The 15,557-nt window shown below is 53.1% G+C and overlaps 1 protein-coding gene across 3 annotated transcripts in view; it reads left to right on the plus strand.

Annotated features, from left to right (window-relative positions):
• SLC29A1 (solute carrier family 29 member 1 (Augustine blood group)) overlaps positions 1-15,557 on the plus strand; it is a 57,263-nt gene that overhangs the window by 20,581 nt on the left and 21,125 nt on the right. The window contains exon 1 of one of the 3 annotated variants that reach the window (XM_073338504.1): positions 2,265-2,397. The exons of the other annotated variants lie outside the window; for them this stretch is intronic. The gene's annotated coding sequence lies outside the window, so the exon portion shown is untranslated. Of the gene's footprint in view, positions 1-2,264; positions 2,398-15,557 lie in introns of those variants that run through there. 3 annotated transcript variants of the gene reach the window in all.

Genomic DNA, 15,557 nt, shown 5'->3' on the forward strand with positions numbered 1-15,557 from the left:
GGGAAAAAAAATTGGTCAAAGGTTTGGAAAACCTGACTTATGTGGAAAGTTAAAAAACTTGGGCATGTTTAGTCTTGATAAAAGAAGATTGAGGGGGGACCTGGTAACAGTCTTCAAATATGTTAAGGGCTGTTAACAAGAGCACCTGTCCTCTTTATCTCCTTGACCTACCTGAAGGTAGGACAAGAAGTGCTTGACTTAATCTGCAGCAAGGGAGATTTAGGCTGGATAATAGGAAAAAGCTTTCTAACTATAAGGGTAGTTAAACTCTGTATTAGGTTTCCAAGTGAGGCTGTGGAATCCCCATTACTGGAGGTTTTTTAATAACAGGTTAGACAAACACCTGTCCGGGAGGGTCTGGGTATACTTGGTCCTGCCTCAACACAGGGGGTGGACTGGATGATCTCTTGAGCTCCCTTCCCCTACACGTCTATGATTCTATAATGCATTTAGATTAGGTACTAAGTAGTGGTATTTCTAATGGGGATGGCTAACTCAGTTTAGGAATATACCTTTTTTTCTAGTTTAGACGTACCCTACGGGGCAAGCCTCAGCAAAACGGCCTTGCCTAGACTAGGTTTATGATGGGATGTTCACTTGCTGAAGTCTGACCTACACATATTTGGGTGGGGGCTGTGTTTTGTTTTACTAATATAGTTACACTGGTGCAACCCCTCCTGTGGACGTAGTTATGTTGGTGTAAAGGTGCCTTTTGCCAGTATAGCTTATTCCCATAAGGAAGGGGAATACCTATCCTGGTCTGAAGCACATTTGTACACATATAACTGTGTCACACTAGGAGGTTGCACTGCACTGACTGTACCAGTATAGGTAAAGTTAGGTAAAGCTTTAGTCTCTCCGCCCTCCAACGTGTGCTAACGTCACACCTTCACTCCTAGTCTAGAGAAGGTCTGAGACAGAGTCAGCATACGTGTTCCGGTGCTTTGGGAAATGTATTGCAACATGCACCCAGCCTGGGGACAGCCAACGTGGGACGTCAGCCAGAAGCGGAACTGGTCTGATGAGGTAGGCAGAGACTCGCACCGGGGAGGTTGTGTGTAGGGAGTTGAGCTCCTTCAGTCCATGCCACTTGGTTTTGAAGAACGGTGTTCTGAAGCAGAGGAAGGATGGCTTATTTGTTCAAACACTGGCTTGGGAGCCAGGAATCCTCTGCCCTGACTCACCGTGTGACTTTACGCAAGTCATTGTCCCTCCTGTGTGCTATAGTTTCCCCATCTACAAGCTGAGGAGCAGGATCCTAAACCATGCAGTGGGCCTGAAAAGCTGAATTCACTGATGTCTGTAAAGTACTTTGGGATCCTCACATGGAAGGGGCCAAAAATGGGCAGAGCAATCATTATTGAGTGATGCTAGAACAGCTGTTCAGAGTAGCAGGGATTCTGAGAAGTAGGCCAGTTAGAAACAGTTCTGCTCCTGGTCCTGTGCATTCCTCTCCCTGACTGCTGCGTGCTGGGGACTACAACGAGAAAATAAGCTCTTTGCCCCTTTGGAGGCTTCTTGCTCCTCCGCATGGGGCTGCAGTGGGGGTGGCAGTGCTGTGACCCTCAGGATCCTGAGCTCAGCTGGGGAATAAGCCCAGGAGTAGCAGATGAGGGGGCAAAGAGCCTGTTTTCATGCCAGATCCCCTGTGCAGCACACAATGAATGGAGAGGAGGAAGCCAGCTTGACTCCCAGCAGAATTTCTAGGAGGCGCCGGTGGCTCACGAGTTTCTGGAATGATAAATAAACCCTGGCATCTCCTGGCTCCTGCTGCCTGTTTAATAGGCACCCAGGACAGAGTGGGGTTTATTGAAGAGGAGAAGGGCTCTCTGCCAAGGGCTGTGGTGCCTGGCAGACAACTCAAGAGCCTTGTTAAGATTCATCCCCAGCCCCTAGCTTTGGAAATATCCATGACCCACTTTGGGCCCTGGGCTGGTTCCTGAGTGGAGGAGGCTGCACCTGGTGCCCTGCAGAGGGGAAGAGCAAGGAATGCTTTAGTGGGTGGGCATCAGAGAACAAGCGAGGGGGTGGTGCCCGCCAGAGTGGAAGGACTGCCGGTTGCGAGGAGGAGCAAGGGAGCTAGGGAGGGTGCGGGTACCAGCCACGAAGCGGAGAGGGACAGAGGAAGGTGCCAGCCTGGGGCAGAGGGAGGGTATCTGGGGAAGGAAAGGGTGGAGGGGAAGGTGCTGCGGGGGCAGTGAGGGCACCGGCCTGGGGCCGAGGGAACAGGGAGGTCTGAGCCTGGGGGAGGAGAGGAAGGAGGGTATGGGCGGAGCCGGAGCAGCTCGCTGGCTACATGTGGCTCCCTCCACCACCCAGGCAATCAGCAGCCGCAGCAGCGCGGGAGCGGACTGAGAGCCCGTCGGAGTGTGGCCACGCGGAGCCGTCCCGGAGCAGGTGGGTGAGGCTGGGCCACCGACCCCCTTCCTGCGCCGCCGCCGCCGCCCTGGGACAGGCGGGACATCAGCCGCTGGCGGCGGGGGGGCGGACTGCGCGCTCCGGGGAAGCAGAGTCCACCCCCCCCCCGCCCCGTTCATCCCCCAGTAGGAGAGGAAGGGGCCCGATCCCGATGGGGGGAGGGGGCTCTGACCCGCTTGCCTGGCTCGCGGGTAGGGGAGGCCGAGCTGCTCCTTGCCCAGCACATGGGTCCCCGGCACTAGCGACCGAGCAGCGGGTGTTGCGGGTCGGTGCCCCCTCCCCTCTCCTTCCCACAAGCCGCTCCCCCGTCTCTCTCCTGCCAGCCACGTGTAAATCTGCTTCCTGCTGCTGTACGCAGATGCCTCGGGCAGAGCCTGCCCCATTGCTGGTCGTCACCCCAGGAGTTTGTGGAGTAACCGAAGCAGGCACTTCTCCGGGTGTGGGGGTGTGTCCCAGTTCACCAACAGTGTCACCGCCTGAACGTCTCGGGCACAGGAAGCTAGCAGCACCCAGTGGACGGGGCGTGGGTAGGGAGGTGCCAGTTGCCAGTTCCTTGGAGTAGGGCAAGGAAGTGGAATGTGTTAGGAGCGTGTTTTTCCCCAAAGCCAGGCAATGGTCGTTAACCCTTGCGGCACTGCTCCCTGTCCGAGGTGGGGCTGAATGTCCCTGTAATGATTACTGCTGGGGCAGCGGGTGGGAGGTGGTGGCGGCGGTGTCCCAACTGTACCATGCAGCCTGGCCCAGGCGCTGGACTTTACCGTGTACCGCCGTGGCACTGGGCAGGGGTGGATGTCTTCAGTGCCCACGATGGGAGCGGCTGTTCGGGGCTGCTCATGTTGTTGCTCTTAGGTCAGTAGTACCCACCATTGTGTGTGGGGCGCTTTACAAACATGCGGGATTAAGGCAAGATCCCAGCCCCGAGGAATATACAGTCTGCCGTGGGCAGATCCAGCCCAATAAGGGTGTAGGCAGTGCTGGAGAGGAGAGCAGTGCTGGAAGGGGAGGTGGAAGAAGGAAGCTCTGAAGGAGGTTTGGTGTGTGGGACTAGGGAAGCTGCTGTGTTCTGATGGCTGTGGGGAGCTAGAGTGCTCTCTTTGTAACCCCTTTGTGTCACATGGATTCAGTTTGGAAGGCTCTTGTGTAAGAGGAGCTGGAAGGTGGTCTGGGGTAGCTTCCTGTATCTGGCCCTGCTGCCTCGTCTCCTGCACTCCCCCTGGTTAGTGGCTGTAGAGGATGACCAAGGTAGGAATTGCTCTGAATGGGGTGACCAGACACCCCGGAAATTTTAGTGAGCATCTCTTTCTTTTCCTGAGAGTGACAACTGTATTAATAGTGAATCTGATAGGAGCAGGACCAGAGACCGCCACACACTGGACCCTGCGCCCACCCCTCCTTAGTAGACTTTATAGAAGCCAGATGGGGGTATCCCAACCTTGCTGGGCACTAGTGCCAGTTTAGCTGACTAAGATCTCAGTTGTACCAGCCATTGCCCACTCTCTGAGTGGGGCACCTTCCAGCTATGAGTTGGGGGTGATGGTGACCAGGCTCTGGGGTCGGCCCTGAGACTCATCATGAGTGTCGACCCCCAATCCCACACCTGGCAGGTTCCCTTGGGTTAGAGGTATGCAAGTCATCCAAATGTCACAGCTGGGATATGCTTCCCTTTTCATCCTGAGCAGCAAGCTGCCTCCCTAGGCCTGTCCCTTGAGCTAGCTGGAGCAGACAGCTCCCTTATTGTCCAGGGTCTATGCCAAAACATGAAATCCCCAGTCCCTCTTGTGAAATCCCAGAACATGTAATCCTCTTGTCTCTGTGGCAGCAGCCAGCTCCTGCCCTAAATAGCTTTGAGTTTCTCAGGGCTTGTCTTCACTCGGTTAACTTGAGTCCTGTCCACACACCCACAACCCTGACTGGAGTGTGGCCCTTCAGGGGTATAAGTTAAAGCTTGAGTGAGCAAAACTCACCAGTCGCTAACGTGACCACTCTGTAATGCGGACGCAAGCTAGCTCCACCCAGGTGCTGCTAGTCCTCCAGTGCCTTCCCACGATTCACTGGGAAAGAATTCAAAGAGCGGCTTAGTTTACTGCAGCACAAGGAGCCATGGGAAACAGCTCCAGCAATCACAGAGCTAGTCTGCACTGCAAAGTTAGGTCGACCTAGCTAAGTCACTCAGGGGTGTGAAAAATTCACTCCCCTACGAGACGTATTGAAGTTGACCTAAGCCCTCGTGTAGACACTGCTAAGTCGACAGAAGAATTCTTCTGTACATCTAGCTACCGCCTCTCAGAGGGGTGGATTTACTGCAGTGATGGAAGAACGCTTCCCATCACTGCAGTAGTGTCTACATTACAGCGGTCTGACTGCAGTTGTGCTGTTGTAGGGTTTCTAATGTAGATGTACCCTTAGTGCTACACGCGAGTGAGTGCAGAGCCAGTGAAGACACAGCAGCTGGCATGTTATGTCATAGTGTGGCTGCTGTCACTCAAGCTAGGCCAACTTGAGAGGAGTAACTTGAGCATAGATCACACGAGTTAGCTCTGCAGGGAAGACAAACCTTCAGAAATGGGAGGGTGAGGAGTTGGGTGAGAAGGAATCTGCTTCAACCCACACAGCAGGGCTGGGATCCCAGGCACAGGAAGTGAGGAGCTTGGGTCTTGCAGGGTGTCCCTGCACCTCCTCCCCTTACCAAGCTACTTAATGAGAGGAAGAATCCTACCATGAGGAATTAATGCTAGTACCTCATTATCTCCTGGGTGGAGGATGTTAATCAATTGGCTAGTGCTGGCGGGTTAGTATTATTGTTCAGTCACTTGAGGACTTGGCCTAGCCTGACCTTCCTCCTCACTGTGATTGCCTGGAAGCCGGAACACACGGAGCAGGGCCTCCTACGTGCAGTCCAGAGTCTTCCACCTTCTGCAGTTAGCCCCACATCCTAGGTTGTCCAAGGAGGAGGAAGCTACTGGCTGTGACAGAAAGGGGAGCCTTCGGGGCTACAGACCCTGGGCTACCAAGGAGTTTGGGTGGCTGATGGGAACCTGAAAGCCCCAAGAGCCAGGAGCCGGATGGGCAAGGGATCAGCAAACCAGAACCCCGCCTGCTTTCTGTGGCACCCTCAGTGAAATGGAACCATCTCCCCAGAAAGCTTAGATTTAGACAAATAAGCATTCTGTGACAGAAAGCCAGTCCCATGGATAATTTCTGACCAGCTCTAGTTGGGAGTGAAGTTCACAAGGTGAGGAAACTGGGATGTGCAGAGGGAAGAGAGGAGAACACAAAGGCAGGGAAGAGGGAGAGAAACAAAGGAGGGTGGGGGAAAGGAAGAGAAATGAATCCGAGATAGTCATGGCTCTAAAGGGGAACGTGTTCTCCCACTGAGTGATGCTGTGCAAAGAACTGATCATCACACAGCTTGCTTAGTACATAAGGGCCTGTGCTCCCGTTGATCTTTGTGCAACCCATCCCTGGGAGAACACTGTCATAACCTCATACACCAGCCCAGAATTAAAATGGAGTTCAGCCTTCTCCGCAGTGAGTTAACACCTTTGCCATAGACCTTGCAGGCCGGCTCAGAATCTGAACTGCACCACCTTGTCTGGCTTCTCCAGCCGCTTGCACTGCTCCAGCTGGAGGTGTGTGCCAATGCCACACCCTGTTTAACAACAACAGGCAGAGCCCAGCTGTTTCCATCCACCCTGGAAGCCAGATAACACAGTGATGCTGCGGGACGGTCTAGTCCAGGGGTCGGCAACCTTTCAGAAGTGGTGTGCCAAGTCTTCATTGATTCACTCTAATTTAAGGTTTCGCGTGCCAGTAATACATATTAACATTTTTAAAAGGTCTCTTTCTATAAGTCTATAATATAGAACTAAACTATTGTTGTATATAAAGTAAATAAGGTTTTTAAAATGTTTAATGACAGGTTTCAGAGTAACAGCTGCATTAGTCTGTATTCTCAAAAAGAAAAGGAGGACTTGTGGCACCTTAGAGACTAACACATTTATTTGAGCATAAGCTTTCGTGAGCTACAGCTCACTTCATCGGATGCATACTGTGGAAAGTGTAGAAGATCTTTTTATACACACAAAGCATGAAAAAATGGGTGTTTACCACTACAAAAGGTTTTCTCTCCCCCCACCCCACTCTCCTGCTGGTAATAGCTTATCTAAAGTGATCACTCTCCTTACAATGTGTATGATAATCAAGGTGGGCCATTTCCAGCACAAATCCAGGAGAGTGGGTTGGTGGGGGGGGGAACCTGGATTTGTGCTGGAAATGGATGACGGATGACACAACACTCTCACAAACATTGGGAGACAGGCCAGTCCTTGCCTACAGACAGCCCCCCAACCTGAAGCAAATACTCACTAGCAACCACACACCACACAACAGAACCACTAACCCAGGAACCTATCCTTGCAACAAAGCCGGTTGCCAACTGTGCCCACATATCTTTTCAGGGGACACCTAATAACATCAGCCACACTGTCAGAGGCTCGTTCACTTGCACATCCACCAATGTGATATATGCCATCATGTGCCAGCAACGCCCCTCTGCCATGTACATTGGCCAAACTGGACAGTCTCTACATAAAAGAATAAATGGACACAAATCAGATGTCAAGAATTATAACATTCATAAACCAGTTGGAGAATACTTCAATCTCTCTGGTCACGCGATTACAGACATGAAAGTTGCGATATTACAACAGGAAAACTTCAAAACCAGACTCCAGCGAGAGACTGTTGAACTGGAATTCATTTGCAAATTGGATACAATTAACTTTAGGCTTGAATAGAGACTGGGAGTGGCTAAGTCATTATGCAAGGTAACCTATTTCCCCTTGTTTTTTCCTACCCCTCCCCGACATTCTTGTTAAACCCTGGATTTGTGCTGGAAATGGCCCACCTTGATTATCGTACACATTGTAAGGAGAGTGATCACTTTAGATAAGCTATTACCAGCAGGACAGTGGGGTGGGGGGAGAGAAAACCTTTTGTAGTGGTAAACACCCATTTTTTCATGGTTTGTGTGTATAAAAAGATCTTCTATACTTTCCACAGTATGCATCCGATTATTTGAGCATAAGCTTTCGTGAGCTACAGCTCACTTCAATTGGTTAATCTCTAAGGTGCCACAAGTACTCCTTTTCTTTTTAAAATGTTTAAGCTTCATTTAAAATTAAATTAAAATGCAGAACCCCCCGGACCGGTGGCCAGGACCCAGGCAGTGTGAGTGCCACACATGCCATAGGTTGCCTACCCCTGGTCTAGTCCCTACCATTGGATGGAACAGAAGCTTTCTGTTCCACAGGCCTGTCTTCCAAAACAGCTCACCCTGAGATCCCCATCCAGAGGAGTTGGAGATTCTCCCAGGGGCCTCTGGATTTGCTGCAGCATGTCTCTATCTCCCCACACCAGCCTGTGGTAGAGATTCCCTAGGGAAGCAACGGACACTCCATCCTGTGAGACACTTATAACTCTTCTCCAGGGGGATTTTTCCATGTCTAGACCGTAGAGACACATCCTGGCCCCCTCTCCCTGGTCTGTGCTGAGCTGGGAGCACAGGAGAGCTGCCAGTTCTGGTTTTCAACCAGCCGCGTCTGGTTCTGGCACCAGGTTGAAGGAAACGCCTTTGTCTCTTCCTAGAATGTCTTACATCAGAATCCAGTTGTGGGTTCGATGCCATTTCTGGTGAAGCCAGCTGCTGTGGTACTCCCATGGTATTGCTCTGTGAATTACGCAGGGATTTTATTCTTTTTGGACAGCCTAGTGCTATAGGATCTCCCATCCCCTATTTGGTGTGCCTGCAAGAAGTCTGCAGCTCTCTCTCACAGTCACAACCCCATCAGCTCTCAGAAGCTAAGGAGTGCTCGCTGAAGGCGGAGGAGGACTCATGGGCATGACTCTGTATGGGGCAGGCTTTCTCAAAGTATGGAACTCCATATCCTAGTGTACGTTAGGGCATGCCATGCTGCCAAGGGGCTTGACTGTTTGTGCTTATTCAAGATCTCAAGGCACTTCTGGCAAGAAGAGGAGCATTATTAACCTTGCTGTTTTGCCCAGACTGAAATTCAGGCAATTCAGCTTGGTCTCTCAAAAATGTCTCTTCCAGTGCTGGTTGTAAATGGGACTCTCCTTCATTGCCTGTTGTGCTGTGTGTTCTTAAACACAGCCGATCCCCCTATCCCCAGTGGTGGCAGGAAAGGAGGTGGTTGCTGGGTGCACCGCTGGTAAAGCTTGTTGGGAATGGATGCTACTGTTACCCCAGCTGGGTAGAGGGAGCGGTGCCTCTCTGAAGCCTGCTCAGGGTGGTGGCTAGTTGGGCTGGTGTCTCTTCCTGGGCAGAGGGAGGGGAGATTGCAGGCACAGATTGCTCCTCCCTGCTCTTTCACCAGGCTCTACATCGGGGCTTGCTCAGCCTCAGCTCATGCAGACTGTCCGCTGAGAGCCCTGCTCTCTGGCCAACCTTCCCTCTCCTCTCTGCGGTGGATGCTGGGTCTGAAGGGCAGAGAGAGATTTCTCCTTTTAGAGTTGTGAGCCCAGAGAGGGGCTCTGTCTGGGGAGTGAGGGGATGGCCAGCCCCAGTGCTAGGGCCTCACTATCAATTCCATTTGATGGGCCCCTCTGATGCTGATGTAGCTGCAGCCTGGTGCAGAATGTAGCTTCTGCCAGTAGCTGCTGACACCAGCCAAGCCTTCAACTCCCTGTGTTGGGTACATCCTCCAGGAACTGACTTCCAAATAACTGGAGTACTCTTGAGACAGTGAGAGAGCAGCCTGGTCTAGGGGGCAGAGCACAGGAAATGGATCCAGGAACTGCTGATTCTTTAGCCTGGCTCTGGCACCTTCTCCCTTTGTGGCTCTAGTACAGTCTTTGTTTCTCCTCTTCTCCCATAAAGTACAATCCAGACCTTTCGACTGAGGCATCTCCTCATCCCAGCCCTGTCTAGACAGACACTGGCCAATCGCCGTGTGAGCCAGTTTCCTTTCTAGGCTGGAGTCAAGGCCCCCGTGGGGTCTTTGTAGAAAGGGTAGTCCACCCTAACATGACTTTGGTGCATGCTGGAGGGGGATCAGTTCTTGGTGCTCTTCCAGGACCAGCCAACTGAAAAGCGTGATGATCTCATTGGTGTGGCTGGCCCCTTCTTCTCTGTTCTTCCCGGCACCCCCTGTCACACCAGTGGGGCTGCCATGATGCAGTAGATAGCAGGATTCCGCACTGGCTTTGGAGCAGTCATGATCTTTGGGCAAAGGCCAGACCTGAAGTGGGGAGTGAGCTGAGCCATTTCTGATTCTCCCATTGCTTGGGGGGGATACTGGGCCCCATCCCTTCCTGTCAGCTACTCTCCGCTGTAAACCCTATGTCTGGGGCTGAAAGGAACTTTCAATAGAGATAAACTCCAGCCCTACTACATCACTTTGCTGTCTAAACAAAGACAATAACCTCCCGGTGGCTCGCACAGGCGCATGTGCCAGAAAGCTATTAATTAGGCAGGGTTCTGCCAATGGGCCCTTTATCAGTCATCCCAGCCCACAAACATTCCAACACGTATCGACATTAAAGACTCTGGGACAGGCTCTAGTGAGACTCTGAGCCATCTCTAGGTGGGTCAGCCTGCACCCAGGGAGGGGCTGGCCTGCTCAGGCCCCCTCCTCAGAACGGAGGGGCTCATGGTCTTGCAGCTGTGCCTCTGGCTAGTAATGCCTCCCTCCTGTGGGTGATGTTGGTGGAGACAGAGTCCCCACCTTAAAGAGCTTTTTAGCAAATAGTGCCATGGTGTTCAGCTGCTCTCACTGAGCTGTGGGTGTGCCTGCTGAGACAAGGGCCAGGGCCTGACTTCAGAGGCATGAGCACCCGCAGCTCCAGTTAAAGTACATGGGAGCTGTGGGTGCACCCCGGACAATCCATCCCCAGCTGTCCCAGGTTGGGAACCCAGAACTTAGGGACATGTGCTGCCCCAGCTGGTCCTTGACTGACAGCCAGTAGTGGGGGTCTGCATGAGGGTGTCTAGTTGCAGGGGGACAGGTTACCCGCTCTGCCCTGGCCAAGCAACAGGCATCTCATCATTTGTATTGCAGAGCTATCTACGGCCCCACTCAAGGTCAGGGCCTCATTGCGCTAAACACAGGGACACACCCTACCGCCTCTCGACTGCTCACAGTGACCCTGCTGGTCCTTCTGCTTGTCCCATCTTGCCCTGTGTGCCTAGGGGTGGGGGGAGACCTCCTGGGAGTTGCTCATGGGTGTGATTGTGTTGAAGGGGTGGAGCTAGCATTCCAGCCAGCTCCCTTGCTGTGGGCAGTGCCCATGGCATTGGTACTTGGCTGCATTGCACGTGAGCTCTCTCAGCCATGGGGTTTGAAGATCAGCATCTCCTGGGGCTACCCGATCCTTGGGGGGGGGGGAGGGCTCTGCCCCATCATTGTGAGTTGCCTGCAGCATGGGAGGATGTGGCCTGCAAGACCAGGGATCCCCCTCAGCCGGTGGGGGAATGTCGGGGCCATTTTGGGGAGGGCATGTTAGTGGGAAAGCCTCCCCAACCTAATTCCAGCTATGTGGCTGGGGTGAGGAGACCTGGCCACAGCATCACTCCCACTCTCCATTTGCTCCTTGGAGCCATGCCTGTGCCAGGGACACCCCTGCTCCAGCCATGTGACAGACACCTCTCTGGTCGTGGAGAATGGGGAGCGAATGGCCCCTTAGCATCAGGCTGTTACCCCAAGGTCCAGTGCAGAGAAACTCCTGTTTAGCCTGTAGCAGAGTTTGGGGGATGTAACTCAGGGTGCAAAGTGGAGAGCTGACGGGAGAGGGTTAGTGCACTGGCCTTCCACCTCTGCAGAGCTGGGTTCACATTCTGACTCGGGTCACAAGTGAGATGAGTTTGCAGAGCTCAGCCTGTCCTTCCCCCATCCACCCACCCTTCTCACTAGCCCAGCTGATATAATCAATAGTCTGTCTGGAGAGTGTGAGTGAAAGTAGGACGGTGGGAGAGAGCAGCTCCGATTTGAGGGGCAGCAGCAGAGCTAGAGGGCCACCCCATGTAGCACCTGCCCATCCCTTCCCTGGCACTGAAGTCTCATGCCCCTGCCCACCTGATGAGGCTGAGCTAGCAACCGATACCAGGGTAGCCTCTTTCAAATGCAGCTGACCTCCAGGGCATGGAGCCTGGGACTCAGGGCACCTGTTCTACCTCCACTGACCTGCAGAGCCCTTGAGCAAGTCACGTCACTTTCCTGCATCCGTTTCCCAGCTGTAAAAGGGAGAGAATACTTTGACCCCCTTTGGAAAGTGCTAGCAGATCTGCTGCTGGAGAGCGTTAGGGATTGGTACTAAAGCTGCACCACTTCAGCATCCCTGAGCAGGGCCAAGCATTTCCCCAGGCCCACGGTTCAGCCCCAAAGCCTCTCCTGCCTCTGCCTCTCTCCCTGCCCCACTTCCCATGGTGGGGATAACACAGGCATGTCCCTTTCCCTCTCAGAGCACCGGCTCTGGCCCTGCTCTGCCTCTGTCTGGTAGAGAGGGAGGGGCCAGTTGCCCTCTGGGGGCTGGGACCCAAAATAGTTACTGCATTTCTGTCATGCCCATACTAAGAACTGGCCATGACTGATGGAGAGGGCAGAAAATCCCAGCCTCGTTGCCACCGGACATCCCGCTGGGAACAGCAGGCAGCTGGTTGAGCTGAGTGGCAAGCCTAGCTCCTAGTGAGGCTGCCAATCCTAAGGAAGAGCCCCACAGGCCCCCCCCTCATAAATCTTTGCAACTTGGGGAAATGGTAATGGTCAGCCCACGGAACATTTTGTTCGGTTTTGGCTGCATTTCCCCCTCCACCTCTAAATTGGAACCAGCTGCAAGTCTCATTTGGGCTCCCCAGCCCAGCGGCCTCCTAAAAATAGCTAAGCAGGAGCAGCTGAATAGTAGAAATAGCTGAGTGGAAGCTACACCTTCACCAAGCAGTGGGAGAGGAGCTGCATAAGTGCAGCAGCCCCAAGCTCTGCAAGCGGCCCCTTGCCCTCAGGGTCAGGGCAACCCTCACTCTGTATTTCCCCAGGGAGTCGGGGTCTAACCTGCTGTGGGCAGCTAAGGCTTGGGGGTGAATTACAGGGCTAAACCAGCAACAGGCCAGAGTTGGGGAGCACAGAGGGTGAGCACCTGGGAGAGGCTGCTGGCTGCCCTAGGCTTCTGAATGCTCTCTTAAGAGCCACAGAATGGCAGCTGCTAGCCCAAGACCAGCTCAGGGCAGCTCTTAGCAGCTTAACCCCCTGTGGGGGGGAATGCGATTCCCAGCTTACAGCCAGCTCAGCACAGCTGTTCCCGGCTGTTCCAACACCACCGGGCTGCTCCTGGCACTGTGTAGTTCCACCTGGAGATGGTGGTCAGGGAGGAGTGGGCCCAGCAAACATGGCCACTCTAACGGAGAGGGAACAAAAACATAAACACAGCCACCTTTGGAGGAGTATGTCTCAGTGATGGGCAAGTGATTCCTGTAGCTATGAAAGGAGCCAGAGAAATGTGACTTATTCGCAAGGGAGGGGGAAGATCCCTTGCCAGGGTGTGTTTGGCTCTGAGAGCTCCCAGGCACTTCCCCTGGGGGGAATATCGGCACCTTTAACATTGGGGGTCCACCCTTCTGAAATCCCCAGAGCAATCACTGTCCCCCAAGCTGCAGTACCAGCCACAGAAACACAGAGGAGAAACACAGATGGATTTTCCTCACCTGAGGAAAGCTAGCATTAGCTGTTGTCATGTTGGAACCAGCCACCCTTGCCCTTTGAAAACAAACAAGGCCCAGGCTGCTCTGAGCATCAGCAGAGGCTGGGGCCTAACCCACTGACTAGTAGCTGTGCAGAACAGGCCCAGTACCCAAGGAGCAGGAGGTTATAATCTCCCCAGGAACCCTCTCGGTTGCTCTGCCAATTCATGCTAGCTTCTCATCTGCCCCTAGTTTCTTTCTTTCTCTTATTTGACTCCGTCCTGACTCTAGACCCTTGTGCCAAGAGTGAAGCAACAAGGTTGGAATCCACCCCCCTCATTCCCACTCCCTTCCAGCACCCCCAGGGACCTCCCGCCTCCTATGCACACTGCCCCACAAAGGAGACTTTGCTCCTCTCTCCTGTTGCTGCACAGACTGGTGAACTGGGGGATAGTGAGCAACTGCAGGACTCTTTGCAGAGGGATGTGAAAATGGGGGTTTCAATGCTAGTTTCAAACACACAGGCCGCAAAGAGTTAGGCTCTGGGGCAGGGATTGGTGAGGAGAGCAAGGACTGTGTGTGCGCTCAGGTATCCTTGGGACCTGGGGAAAAAGGGAGAAGATCTGTGAAGGGGTGAAAATCAGGGTGCATTAGGGAAGCAGGAATCAGTGTGGGATCCCCCACTGCCACCACTATGCTGGATGAAGGCTTTCCCAGCACTACCACTGAACAAGAGCTTTTCCAACTACCCCATTCAGCACTTACAGTAGAACCTCCAAGTTACCAACGCTTGGGGTGGAGTTTGTTTGTAACTCTGAACAAAATGTTCTGGCTGTTCTTTCAAATGTGTACAACTGAACACTGACTTCATACAGCTTTGAAACTTTACCATGCAGAAGAAAAATGCTGCTTTTAGCGGTCTTAATTTAAATGAAACAAGCACAGTTTCCTTGCCTTGTCAAGTCTTTCTTTTCTTAACTTTCCCTTTATTTTTTTAGTAGTTTATGTTGAATGTAGTACTGTGCTGTACAGTATTTGTGTGTGTGCGGGGGCGGGGAGGGAGGGGTTGGTCACTGCTGCTGCCTGATCCAAATAAGGTGCGTGGCTGACCGGTCAGTTCATAACTCTGATGTTTGCAACTCTGAGGTTCTGCTGTACCACCTTTCCCTTTCCCAACGATGGCCGGTATCAGAAGGCAGCCCTGTCTGCAGCACCTCAGGTGGCAAGCCATGGTATGACATGTGTGGCCTGCCCTTAGTGTCCCTCTCTCCGGTAACCCAAGAACTCCAGTGCAGGCTCTCTTGCTACAATAATGCCCTTCCTTGGGGTGAGTTTATTACCAAAAGTCCCAAACCATAGTCCATTTATCACCCCAGTGCAAGCTGTCCTGAAAATCACACATCCTCTTGGCCATGGGCATAATACATACCACATTCTGGCATCACCCGCCACACCCAGACTCTGTCACTCCTCCTGTCCCTCTGCTGGGACAGCCAGCCCAGACCTTCCTCCTGGCGTGCAACCCCTGTTCTTCCCAGCAGGAACTCCCCAGCCTCTCTGCTGGCAGCATCCTTGCCAGGGAAGCATCCCTCACTCTCCCCAGCCCTCTCACAGTTCCTCTGGTACCAGCTTTCAAGCCCTGGAGGTGGCAATGGGTAGGCCCCTCCTTTACTCCTCTGCCTTCCACCCTCCTTTGTCCCCATCTCCAGCTAGAGCCAACAGGCAGCTCCCGCTGCTGCTGCTTCTCCTCCTGCCTCCAGTTCTGGCTCTTTGGCTGGGGGATGTCAGCCAGCAACCTTCTCTTGCTGCTCTCCCACCTTCAGCCCTCTCCCAGGTTCCAAACATACAGACTCTGGTAGTGCTAACTTGCCTCTTTCCTTGTTCCTCTAGTCAGTGCTGCCAGGCAGCCCTGAGTCACCAGATATTTCTCTCGGGGGGGGTCCTCTTCCGGATCTTTGGTAGCACCCAGTGCCGCCCCACCCTTTGAATTGGAGTGAGCTGATGAGGCTCAGGATGCACTGGCTCTGCTCTGCCCTAAAGGGGCAGTGTCAGCCTGTGACAGCTCAGCAGGAGGAGGTTGGTTAGGACTCTGGAGAATGCCAAGTAAGGCCTGGGACTGACTGCTGCCTACCATGGTGCTGGCTTGGAAGTGGCACCATGGGACATGGGGCTAAACACTGAAGCATTGGGTACAATTTTGGATGCTGGGTGGGCACTGGATATTTAATAGACTAATATTAACTCTATGGCAGAGCCTCCTTCTGTAAACCCTCAATGACCTGGCTTGCATCTCCTAGGATACTTCAGTGGCATCTGCTTCTCTGAGCAAGGCCAACCTCCTTCCCTCCCTTCCTAGGTATTTTACAGTCAGCTGCTCTTGGCTCTTCCTTGTTATTGCTGTGGTAACCACTTTTAATTTCTCCAAAGCCTGCTTTGACCTACCAGGGTC

This window comes from Lepidochelys kempii, chromosome 3, assembly GCF_965140285.1.
Source record: "Lepidochelys kempii isolate rLepKem1 chromosome 3, rLepKem1.hap1, whole genome shotgun sequence".
NCBI classification, from domain to species: domain Eukaryota; kingdom Metazoa; phylum Chordata; order Testudines; family Cheloniidae; genus Lepidochelys; species Lepidochelys kempii.